At 45.4% G+C, this 12427-nt stretch overlaps 1 protein-coding gene across 6 annotated transcripts in view; it reads right to left on the bottom strand.

The window, feature by feature from the left end:
- Window positions 1–12427, bottom strand: part of LOC128891514 (protein Tob1-like) — a 67768-nt gene that overhangs the window by 15508 nt on the left and 39833 nt on the right. For 2 of the 6 annotated variants that reach the window (XM_054151026.1, XM_054151024.1), the window contains one exon: window positions 5074–5163. The exons of the other annotated variants lie outside the window; for them this stretch is intronic. The gene's annotated coding sequence lies outside the window, so the exon portion shown is untranslated. The remainder of the gene's footprint in view (window positions 1–5073; window positions 5164–12427) is intronic. 6 annotated transcript variants of the gene reach the window in all.

The raw sequence follows: 12427 nt of genomic DNA, 5'->3' as shown, positions 1-12427 counted from the left end.
ATGTGCGAGAAATATGCGCATACGAAAGCACGAAAAATATGCAAATGTCCAAGTGATATATTATGTAGGATAAATATTTACGTATGTAGGAGAAAAGGAAAAAAGAAAAATTAAACGGATATCGATTGCGCTAATGTGAAAAAGTTTCCAATCGAAGGATATATTTGGAAGCTTTTTGAGACTCGCTAACCACCATCAACGATACAGAGAAGATAGCGCTAACGCGATTCCAATTCGATTCGAAAAGTCCGCGATATAGTCAAACTTGCCGCAATTTATTCTCCGCGAGAAAACTCTTCCCTCTTCGAAACGCAAACGTTGAAGCGAACAATGGGGAAACGACCAAACGGAAAGAAAGAGAGAATAAAAAAAAAAGAACCATCGAGCGTAATTTCAATTACCGCGTTAAAGGAAGCCGCAGAGCGGCAGCTACTCTCGAGTAGCTGACACGGACTGCATAAAAGAAACCCACCCTTAACGAGGGGCTGGCCTGAAAGGCGGACCCGCATCGGCAAAGGGTCGGGGGACGAGGGCCTGGCCAGTTTTCGACGCGTTCCGCGAAAACCTGCTCCTTTGAGGGTGTATCCGATAAAAAGAGGTTCTGGAGGGCCCGGCAAAGCCGGGCTGACCGCGATTTCCATTGCGAAAAGCGGAAGGAAAAGGACGTGGGCGGGGTGATCGATCGGAAGCCGCGCCCGCGGCGAAGAACGCCTGGGCTTGGCGATTGTGCTTCATGGAATCCTGTCTCGAGAATTCTCGCAGTTTCTTAACAAATTTCCACACCCGCCCCCAGTTTATCGAGAAACGAATCTACGAAATGTAAATTAAATCTGGTGAAAGTAAAAAATCCGAAGACGCGACCGCTAGTTCGGGTTGCTTTCAACCCGGAGGAAAAGGGTGTCCCTCGAGGATATAGCAGCGAGTTTCGCGGGATTTCCTGGGAACGAACTTCGGATCGAGCGAGAATAGAGGCGAAAAGTAATTTGCGAACGGAAAAGCGTCGGTTTTCTGCGGGTTGGAGAGCGCTCCGGGGCAGACGGGAGTTTTAAATCGTCTTCGGGGGATGATTCTTTGGTCGTCGAAACAGCTTTATTATGATTCGGAAATCGATACTCACCCGCCTTCACTTCGTCGATCGGCGAGCTCGAAATTGCGATTGCAATTTTTGAGACGGCGGGGAGGAGCCTTTGGCTGGAGGAGACGTTCCTCGACGATGAGACTTTAAGAACGTTTTATTTCTTGACATCGATTTTCTTTAGAAGCGAACGTTTCTAATCGGGGGTCGAAATAAAAATCCAAGGTGTAAAATAAAACGGAATAGTTGATAGACGCTTGGCTAAGATCGTAAACCAAGGAACCCGACCCAAGGATTTTCCTTCGAGTTCACCCTTTCGTGTGTCCTTATTCGATGGAAATGACGATTTTCACACAATTTTTCGATCTTCAACTTTTATCAGCGAGTTACGCCCGCCTTCTCTCGGGAGGGCCGAGAATTATCGACAACGGTAGATAGTCGTTAAAGCCGAAACGAAAAGTAACGAGAAAAGGCGAAAGATTTCGACGTGGCCGATATCCCACCCATATCCAGATCCTGAGCTCGTAAATCGAGATTTGTGGCGGGCACCGTGCAATAACTCCGACACCAGACTGGAGCGCTAGCCCCGATTACTTTTTTAGATATATTTGACACGCGAGTTAATCTCTGGAATTTGAGAAAAAACCGTCGACGTTAGACATGAAAACGCGCTACCGACGAAACAATTTCCGAGACAATCGGATTCCCGTATTTCCATAAATTCCCTCCGCGTAAAAGTTGCAACGGTATCGCGTGCTTCGGCGAGAAGTTTATTCGGAATTATTACAGAAAACTGTACCCCGGAGAAATAAGTCCTGGTGGCTTTCAAGTTTTAATTCGGAGTAAAAAATAATCACGGAATTAATCCCAGGCTGAGTCTCACCACCGCGAATACGAGTCGACCAGGGGGTAGACAAAAAATATAAAACGTTTCCAAGACACGGACCGATCGATACCTTCTTCTCATGCAACGGACGCACCCCCGTATCGCCAAGGCGCAGCAACGAGCTCTATGAACGCCAACTTTCGACCTCTTCCGTATTCCTAGCGATACCGATGTTCCACTATCGAAATTTCCCATCGACGCGCGTCGTTCCTTAAAAGCTTCCGGGCCTGGGAAATATCCACGTCGATGCTGTGTACATCAGTGCTTCCGCTTCTCGTAAAAAATGTTTGATCGTTCAACAAATCACGAATCCATTAGCGTCGGATGTGGTCGTCTTCCCTTTGCGCGCTTCAACATTTTTATTCCGCTTTTGGTACCGTTTCGCGAGGAGTCTGATCGTTAAGTGTCGGATATGGTTGTTTTTGGTATCGAGTGTTCCTCGTTTCAACCGATATTTTATTACGCTATCGAAGTTTTCCGCAGGCTACGTCTCGAATATCGTATCGATGTCTGTCTTCGACGAACAAATTTAGAATCGAGTAAGAATCTCGAATAAACTTCTCCTTCGTCTTCATTCACTTTTTCATCGCGGCAGCCCCTCTCGAGCAACGTCTACGATCGTTCTGTCTCCGAGTAATCCGTTCTGGACGTCGTCACGCGAGGCTCACCTACAACGTCGCGTTCTCGAGACCTGTTTACGTAAGTGTGAATAAGACGTGCCGCATTCTAACGGTGATCTATTTACGTCCCCTGCTCTCCGAAATCCCAGCATGCGGCCCGAACAGACCTAATTTTATATTCGGAGCAAAAACTCCGGCACCATTGCCAAGTAGAGCTCAAACAATCGACTCCTTCGGCTACCTCTGTCACCGTTTCATGCGTTAACGCTGCGCTTCGTCTAACCCGAATACCTGCTATGCCAGGTCAGAAGGAAAGTTCTGCATTCATCGATAGAAACCTCTGCGACAGCGTGTGCAACCGAAAAAGTTGTGGTAAAAATGACAACGATACAAAAGGTATACGACGCGCGCGAGGAATGTATCGATCGACATTTTATTTGCGTTAATTGGTATTCCCGAATTTGCACAGAACGTATCTCGGATCGCACGGAGAACTGGTAATCCACAGTTTGGGAAACTCTGCTATAGAGTTCGTGCTCTGCTGGCTTTTCCGATTTTTCGCGGCTGCTCTCACGGCACTTGAGTCGTATTCAAAGACATTCGAGTGCTAATCAGCCGCTGAAAGAGTCTTTCGAATTTTTATCTCCATTTTTGGAGCTCCCTACCCGTTCAAGCATTCGTTTTCTTTCAGGCGAAGTTTATTACCTTGTACCGTTTCGGTTGCAGCGAATTTCTATTATATAAGTTGTTACGTATCGACATCGAATTCGCAACAACGGAATTGAATTTTCCCCCCTACGGGTGCGTTTTCCAAACAAGCGTTATCCAAGTTCATCGTGCATTCATCGCTCGCGTAACAGTCGCCACTCGCAGTTTCGAATTATCCGCCATTCGAGGCACGATCGAGCACGGGGAACTTTTCCCGTCAGCTAGTTGGAGGAAATTTCGACCGGAAGTTCGGAAAATCGCGGCCCCGTCCCGGTCGGGGAAACGAGCGTAACAGCCGAATCGTCGTTTACTATGGTTTCCTATCGCGTTTCCGACTTTAAGCTTCCCTTTGTAATTGGATCGGAGAAACAAAGAATGGGGGTAAAGTTTGGCGGTCGAGACAGGATTAATGCTCGCCACGAGGACAGCTTTGAGAGCTTTGGCGGCAACGGAAACGCGACAACCAGCTCTCGAGGATTTCCGCCACGGAAAAGCAAAGGTAATCGCGGGTACCCGAGCTTACATTACGGAAAATATGTATTCGTCGTTGGGCGCCTTGGAATGTTCGATATCTCACTTTTATCCGATCTGTTTTTTAAATTTTCTCGCTTGTTTGTCTTGGCCGTACGCGTAGGATCTTTTACTCGCCTCGCTTCGGTATTTTATCCCATGTTTATATTAATTCGTACCTCGATGATGACTAAAGAGCCCAACTGGCTCGTTCGTCATTATTAATTGCTACATCGAATTCGTGTTTCTGGCTCGAATTTGTCACCCACCGGATTATATATAGCTCGCCGGCGAGCATTCTATTTTCACGGGTCGATAAATAATTGCATTCGGATGCGTAACAACCGCGCTGCATCTTGCCAAGAGTCGAAGCCGAGGCCTGTCAATTAGAACCACCGATGACGATAACGGTATCGATAAGTTGAAATTAATTTAACCGATAACGAAGACGCCAATACGCTCTCGAGGCGCACCAGAATGCAGATTATCAGCGAAAGACAAATGCATTCGAAAGGGACAAACTGGCCTGGAAATATTCATGAGCGAGTTCGATGCGTGTTACGCGATGCGTCCCCTGTTACTGGTACGCGTGAGGAAAAACTGTGCACGTACACGCGCTCCTTAAACGGGTTTCACGGACGATACGTGTTTACGGTAAACGCGCACAATCGAAAGTAATTAATGGTAAATTTAATTCCATCGAGTAATTCACCCAAGTCTTTGCGTTAATTAAAAGAACAGTAAAAGTGGCTCTCGCGTCGTATTCTCCTTTCGTCTGTCGACGAGGAAGTTGGACATCGAACGCGCAACAGCGAGAGACACGTGCCGCGAACGACGCCGTAAAACGACGCGTGCATCGCGTCGAACGATTCGAACGGCGAACGCTGCATAATCCTTCGCGGACGTCGATTAGCCGCGGCGGTGAAGCATTTTCACGACGCCGCGCGTTGTAAAATTTATCAGCAAAGATCTCAACCACGATAACATCCCTCTGGCACTTTAATCAACCGCGGCAATAAATCGTATCTTCCGTTATCGAGCATTCTTTGGAAGACAGAAGTCTGACCCGGAATCTTTCGCGCAAAGGACACTTGGTCGAGAATTATTGCTCAAATCTACTCTCGAAACAAAATTTATAATCACAAGACCGTGGTAAATGGATTTCGAAATTTTAGACTGACCCATGCAGTCTGTACCGCACTAGGATAGACTACTGCGGTCGGTTAGCTTGTTTCTTTATTATCGAGACAGCGATTGTCGTTGAATTTACTTACTTAGAGAACGAATACCATGGGTTTGGAGTTTTGGCACCAGGGATATTCTCCAAGGAACGAGATAAAATGTAGATTGCTAGTAATCCTTACCTGCAACACATAAAACAAGAAACAATTAATAAAGTTTCCAGACGCACCGATGAAGGTAGAGCAACGTTCATTTTGTTTCAGTACAAAAATCTTGAAGTAACGTTGCGACGAACCACGATAGGATTTACAGCTAGGTGTTAATGTTAACAGACAGAGATCTATTCTCGTCGAGGTCGACTATGTTTAGAGAATTCGAGATCGTTTACCTAATATAGATCTAAGGCGATGGCAGCGCTATCGACTGCGCGAAATTTGGCTGCGCCTTCCGTGAGCTCAGTTTTCATTATTCCCCTATAATTGTGGCGCGATTTACTTGGCAGTGACCACCCTTGGCCGGTGCTCAGCTTCTCAACTGGCCTTTAGCGAATCGTTTCCGAGCATCGCCATTTTACTCGACGATATCGACTTCTCAGTGTACACATTTTACTAGAGATTGTGTCAAAACTAACATACAAGCTTGCACGTAAATATATATCCAAGTCGATATTCTTAACACTTAAATTTCTGTTACTTTCACATCTACTATACATTAATTGCTCAACAGTAAGGGTTTCGCAATTATTTATCTACGACGTACCCCCTAGCTGCTAAATTCGGCTCGAACGAAAACTTAGAATTACTCGAAGCCTCTATGCATACCCGATACCCATCGAACGTCATTGTAATCGATCGAATCGATCCTTCAACGTCCGCCAGGCTGACCCTCGACCAACGTCTCTCGAACGGAACAGACGTCGATGGAGTAATTATTTCTCGCCAGGCACGTTAATTTACGACCGGTCGTAATTTCTGCCAGGCTTTTTGCGGGCGTCGACGCAAAAGGTCGGACTCGACGAATCGCCGTAGAGTGTTTAAATCTCTTTAACGACAGCCACGCGGCGGCCGATCGTTAATTAACGGAGGGAACCTGGCCGCGAGAAGCATCGTGATCTCGGCGCCTTCGCGCGAGACGCGGTGACTTTACCAGCGACACGTTTCGTTATCTGCCAAGACGCGAGATAAAAATTCGTCGTTCGCGATAACGACGAGGGAAAGGCGTTTTCCAGTGAGACCGTCGTTACTTGGAAGCGTTACCCAACGTCGATAATTCTTTTTTTCTCCGCGCCGAGTCGTTGCGTCACGAGAGAGGAATGATCGTTATCTGCTTGGTTTCTTTGCTCTTCTCCGCGACTGTTGTTCCTCCTCGTTTTTCCGTGGATTTTGAAAAAAGAGTGCGTCGATAGGTCGATCGAAGCGAGGATGCGAAGCGATCGCGGGAAACTGGTGGATGGTCTGACCAACAAGGGCTGCTACTACTTGCCGAATTTTCTCCCAGGTACAGCGGGACACGCTGATTGTTCGATTGTTCTATAAACCTAATTCGATCGTTTCGAGTACTGGAATACTCTCAGCATCGATCGAGGGACTCGAGTTACTCTAACGCCTCGAATGTTATTCGATGGACTTTTCGAGACAACAAGCACACGTGCATATTCGTATGTAAATGTCTAACGTAATAATTACGTACGTACTTCCATTTGTTGGCAATTTCAACGTACGAAATTATCAATTGCGCAACGCGTCTCTGTTGACGACAAGTTGACGCACATCCTCTGTTGTTTGGAATTCGCGAAGAACAATTTACAGTGGAATTAAAATCGAGACGCCTGATCGCTGCGTTTGCTCCGGAGTAAACAGCTGAAAAATAAAATGTCGAAGACCGAGCTGTTGGAATTAAAAAAAAAAAAAAAAAAATCACGCGATTTATAATAGTACCGGTGTCCTACGATAACGCGTTAACGAACAGCGAAGAGACAAGGTGCGACAGATGTCAGTTTCCACGATGACGCGGAGTTCTCTCGATAACGACGCCGACACGGGCAACAATTATTCCGTTTTGCCGTTTTCACAAGCCGTTCCAATTAATCCGCGGTCGCGTATCAATTAAAAGTAACGTTTTTATGCTCGGACATGGAATTACACGTAATTTCCATATGCCATTCTACAATCTCCGTTCGTGTTAATTAATAATCTGCGTCTATAGAGCGCGTTTGCATGCAACTTGGCGCAGGGAACGATAAACGTAAAAATATTTCAAGCACGAAGGAGAAGATGATACATCCTGGTGATCGATGAAGGAAACGAGCTCGCGCGGAAGGGTGAAAAGAAGACAAAAGAAGTTGAGGGAGAACGAAAGCGGAGAGGAACAACGCCGATATTCGGCGACGAGAGATAACCGCTGCACGTTAAAGGGTTGCGGGTTCAGGATCGATGCTATCACGAAATTGGGATCGTGGGCACGCGATACCGTCTCTGATAACGTTTCATCGGCCCCCACTTCCTCGTCGTGATATCAGTATCCGGTTGTCCTTCTCTCGCTGCGTAATATCGCTCGACGACGTTAATCGCGATAGAGCCGCTATATCGGTGCGTGCACGCGTGTAAAACGCCCCGATAAACTTCGACTCGAGCGGATAATTTCCACGCCATCGATTGCCATCTCTCTCGCGTGAATTTTCGAGAATATTTTAACAAGTTTGTATATCAAGAAGCAACGTTGAAACGGTGTTACAATTCCAGTTTTCACCTACTGTTGGAGAACTCGCTTCGTTTTGACCCGATATGGACCAAAAATAGAGAGATCGAAGCGTCCACGTAAACTATTTAAAAAAATATTCTGGAAGTTTTAAGCAGCTATTTATTCACCCACGAAACGAGCGAGTTTATTTATAAACCGTTTTCCATCAGATATCGGCCATCTCACGATAACAAAATAATGTTTACGGATCTACAAAACACAATACGTAAAAGTAGGTATTAATTCCTTTACCATCGGCTGTAACGATAGCCTGGATTATATAACAGACAGCGAGTAGACGTTCACTTCAGATCGATCGTAATAAAAGGCATAAGATAATCGGTACATCGATTGCATAGATACGAGGGAAGACACTTTGCGCAAATTAACGACTTTATCTATTCAAATGGGTATTTAAGTAAATTCTGACGCATTTAAATTTCATTTTAAGTCCCTGTTTTTTATTTGTCTTAGACTTCCGCAAATTGAAAACGCATAACATAAAATGTATTTCCATTTTCCAAGTGAATCTTAAACGTACCTATTATTCCAACGAAACGGAAAGGATCACAGATACTGGGAGACGGTTCGAAGATGCTGCGTTTGGGGAAAGATTTCGATTAATCGTGTTATATTGCGTTCTTCGTCGTCTCTTAAGACCTCTCGTTATCACTTCAGGGTTAATTATCATCACGCGAGATCGTCGTAATCTTCTTGATAATTCTTCGCGATTACTCTGAATTGAACCTTCCACGAGATAAGAGCAACGAACGACTGCTTACGAATTTTACGATACAGACATGGAATTTTACCTTCCGACCGATACTCGACGATTACGAACAAAGCGTAAGTGCGAGTAACAACTCGAATACAATTCGAGTAGAAAATTACGAAATTGCCTCACGAAAGACGTCTGCGAAAGACTCGAATTTGCATGACATATGACATGTGTCCCGAGGATAATGCTTTTCATTCCGATTATAATACCTGGACGCGAAGCGTGAAACACAAATCACCATAAAACAAAATTTACATGCCAAACCTGTTCGGACCGCGAGACGAGCTGAATATTAGTCGAATAACAGGTGACTCGAAACTCTGCGCAATTCATTCGCAAACGACTAATATTTTGCCCGGGTCTGCTTCCCATCGAAGCCACGCGACTTCTGCTTCGCTTCGGAGACCCGAATTTATTTCACACGGCGCTTCGTCGTGATAACGAATTTCGCGAAATTTCCCAATAAATTTATCAGCGGCGCAATTCGCCGCGTTTCCTGAGAGTCGATAACGTTCAACGTTTAATGCCCGCGCGTTTCGCTCTTTACGGCCTGTTTTTAATCTCGTTCGCGAGCCATAATTCGCCACCCCGCTCGCTGTCTCTTTTCCAGGCGAACCGCGAAACCATCCCGAGCACGGAACAAACGATGGTCATCAAGGGAACAAATAAACCAACCGAGGGAAAAGCGACGCGAACGATCATTGATCGTGACGCGTCGCGCGACAACGAATATTTCTCGCGATCGTTGATTCACAGTTGAAAAAACGACGATGATAAGCGCCTGGCTCGCATACCATCGACTTCCTGTCGCGCGACAATTTGGTACATGTACCAGAGAGCATGGGGACCAAGCGCATTCGAACGATTACGTCGTTGAAACGCAATTTTCAAATATTCGAAAGAATCGACCGAAGCCTGGGAAACATAGCGCCGCGGCCGGTGCGACGCTTGCAACGTCGAGAAAAGGCGTCGTTCTATTTCTGCGTGAAAATTGATCCATTCGGGTTGCCGCAATTTCCAAGCGTATCGCGAGTGTTTCTAAGACAGTCCTCGATGATCGCGACGTTGACGCAAACCGCGTTGCATCCAACCGCAACCGTATATAGTCCATAATTATTGAAACTCTTTTAAAGACCTTCTTTGCGAGTCGTCTGAGGCTGCCACGAGGCCAGGACAGAGAAAGGCTTCGTTTTAAACTCGACGCGAAGCACCTGGCCGGCTATAGCCGATAATGCTTATGCACGACTTGCTCCGACCACTTTGAACTTGGAGGGTCGTGTAAATCGCATGGAAAACGGGGTAGTAGGTCACTCGACGATGCTATGCTACATTCCGCGATACACGTTAACGTATTCTTCCGAGAATTTCCCTCGATTATACTCGATCCACTTTTACTTTTACGTGGCGTCGTGTAAACTGTAGGATACTTTGACGCTGACACCCTTTGTCCGCGCTTGACGCTCTGTGTCCGTGCAAAATGGTTGCGTGGAAACGTTCTTTTAACCATCAATTGCCTGTTTCACGTAAACATTGCATGCTCCGCCTCGTAAACGTTTCGCTATCGAACGATTCGCGACTGACGCGAAAATCGAAGTCGATTGGAAATTCCTAAAAGTCGAATCTACCGTGAAATATTTGTTTAGAGATATCGACGATTCTATATATTTCTCTCGCGCACGTGAACAGACTCCCTATTTGAAAATAGTTATTTGGATCGAGCACGCGACGAAGCCCGGCGTTGAAACAACGCAAAATTGTCAAAGTAAACACAGCGAGTGGACGCACATGTGTGTCCAACATGCACGTGTATATATATATGGTGGCGAGGGTTAAAATTACGTTCGACTACAGGGCAACTCGAGATTCGTTTGGCAACCCTGTCATTTTCTCGAGAGCTCTTAACGAGGCCCGGTCCCTTCCTCTTCATCGTGCCACCCTCGAAAAATGCAACCCCTCTTAACTGCCTCGACCCAAGGTGAAATAAAAGCTGTTACACTTGGTAACGAGCTTGAAACAAGCAATAACGTCGCATAGAAATTTATTACGGTAAACACGGACACGGTCGTCCTTGGAACCTACTTTTCCGCTGCACTCGCGATCGCGTTGTACGGTACGTCCGAAATAATTGCTCCGTGATTTTATTTTTATTTTTATCTTCCTTGCTGCCGATAGGAGACCTTTGACGGAGCACGCGAGCTACCCTGAAATCATTTACTCTGAGTACTCGGTGGTCGGTTCGAGGTTCGGTGCTAATGCTTTCAAAATTGTAGCTGATCGAGTAAATCTCTGGTAGAATTAACAAGGTGACGAAAACAGGGTGGACTTTGGCTTCGCAACGAATTTGTGCTTCGCGAAGGCAGTTTCTTCGGTTCGCCGACGAGTTCCGTTTCGTCGGAAAATAATTCTGTCCTCGAATCTCTGAGAATAGGTCGACGAAACCGGAGACCTCGCGAAATACGGGTCTCGCGAGATCGATCGTCGCAGAAGCGAGCTCAGACGACGATTTTTGCCAACAATACGTACGGCCTATAAAACTACAAGCAGATACCCCTCCGGTGCTTGGCTTCGTTATATTGGATTCTGCGAATCAATAAACCTCGCTTGCGTCACGACCATACCGATCCTAATGCAACGCTGTTGCAACGCGAGTTTAAACGCTCCTGCACAAAACAGGAGAATCTTCGACCGGGAACAGGCCTGTATTTTTGCAAAACGCGTATAAAAGACATTTTTACTTGTTTGTCCAAAGATCGAATATTCTTCGACTTCTCCAGGAACGAATTGTTTTTATTCGAGGTTCAAATCGACGTCGATTCAAGACTACAAACTCGCGGCAACGATCTACGATAATAGTTAAATAGCTGCTTCGATAAAATAAAATTGTCGAGTTGATGTAACATCAGGAACGAAAGTAAATATGACATGAAATAAAGGTCGCGACAGGCCACGAGCTACGTTGATCGTGATTAGGCGAGTCGGAGGAAAGCGATACGTTGAGCGATCGCAAGGTCACGGATGATTAATATTAAAATGCGATTCTGACGTACCAAATGTCACTGCTTTCACTATTGAGATTCGACGATGAAATGAATGTATGATGTAGTACCAGCATGTTTGACAGATCTTTCCTTCCGATACTTTGCCTCGATTATAATTGTAAAGTGGACATTTCCATTTGGCAAAGTTGGTTGCCGTCCAAAGAATAGTTATGACTTTGACAAAAAGAAATATGTATATATAAAATGTGTTTCACGGTATATTATTTGAAATAGCATTTTAATTATTCATCCGTGGTTGCTCGTAATGAACAAATATCACGGGTTGCTCGACGCGAGACTGTTGCCTACCGACAAGTATTCCGTTCCCAAATATTTGACTCGTGAATTAATAAACACGAGGTTAGGTATTAACGGGGTGCCATAAGCTACGACTCAACGTTAAAGCTTTCGTTTCAAAGGCGTCGTCCGCGCGTTCCTCTGTTTTCTTGCACTCTCTACGGTTTGTTGTTCTTTGTTCGGTTTCAACAAACACATGGGGATGGGGTGGATTAGCTCGAGTGAGCAGTTTCGGTCCGCACGGTTTTAATTAACGTCGCGTATTGTCGTGCTGGAATTCTGATACGATATTTATTCTTCCGGGGATGCCCGACCTTAACCTCGTGCTGCATGCATATTTTTTTACGTGTTGCTTTTTTAAGCTTTATACATATTCATTTACTTTGATTAACGTTTTCTCGACAAATATAATTTCATACTTGATGTATATCTCCAATAATCGAGTTACACGACGGTACTATTTTATACTTCGCCTTAACAGGTGAGAATTTATGAATCGAAGATCAGTTCCTCGATCGCATTGGTTTTTCACGGCGTATTTATTTTACTAATCCATTCTAGTTTGCAAAGTGAGTACGAACAAGTCGCCGATTA

Source organism: Hylaeus anthracinus, unplaced genomic scaffold (assembly GCF_026225885.1).
Source record: "Hylaeus anthracinus isolate JK02 unplaced genomic scaffold, UHH_iyHylAnth1.0_haploid 12002, whole genome shotgun sequence".
Classification (NCBI taxonomy): domain Eukaryota; kingdom Metazoa; phylum Arthropoda; class Insecta; order Hymenoptera; family Colletidae; genus Hylaeus; species Hylaeus anthracinus.
The sequence above is the reverse complement of the archived record's forward strand: the minus strand, read 5'-3'. Positions and strand labels throughout refer to the sequence as shown.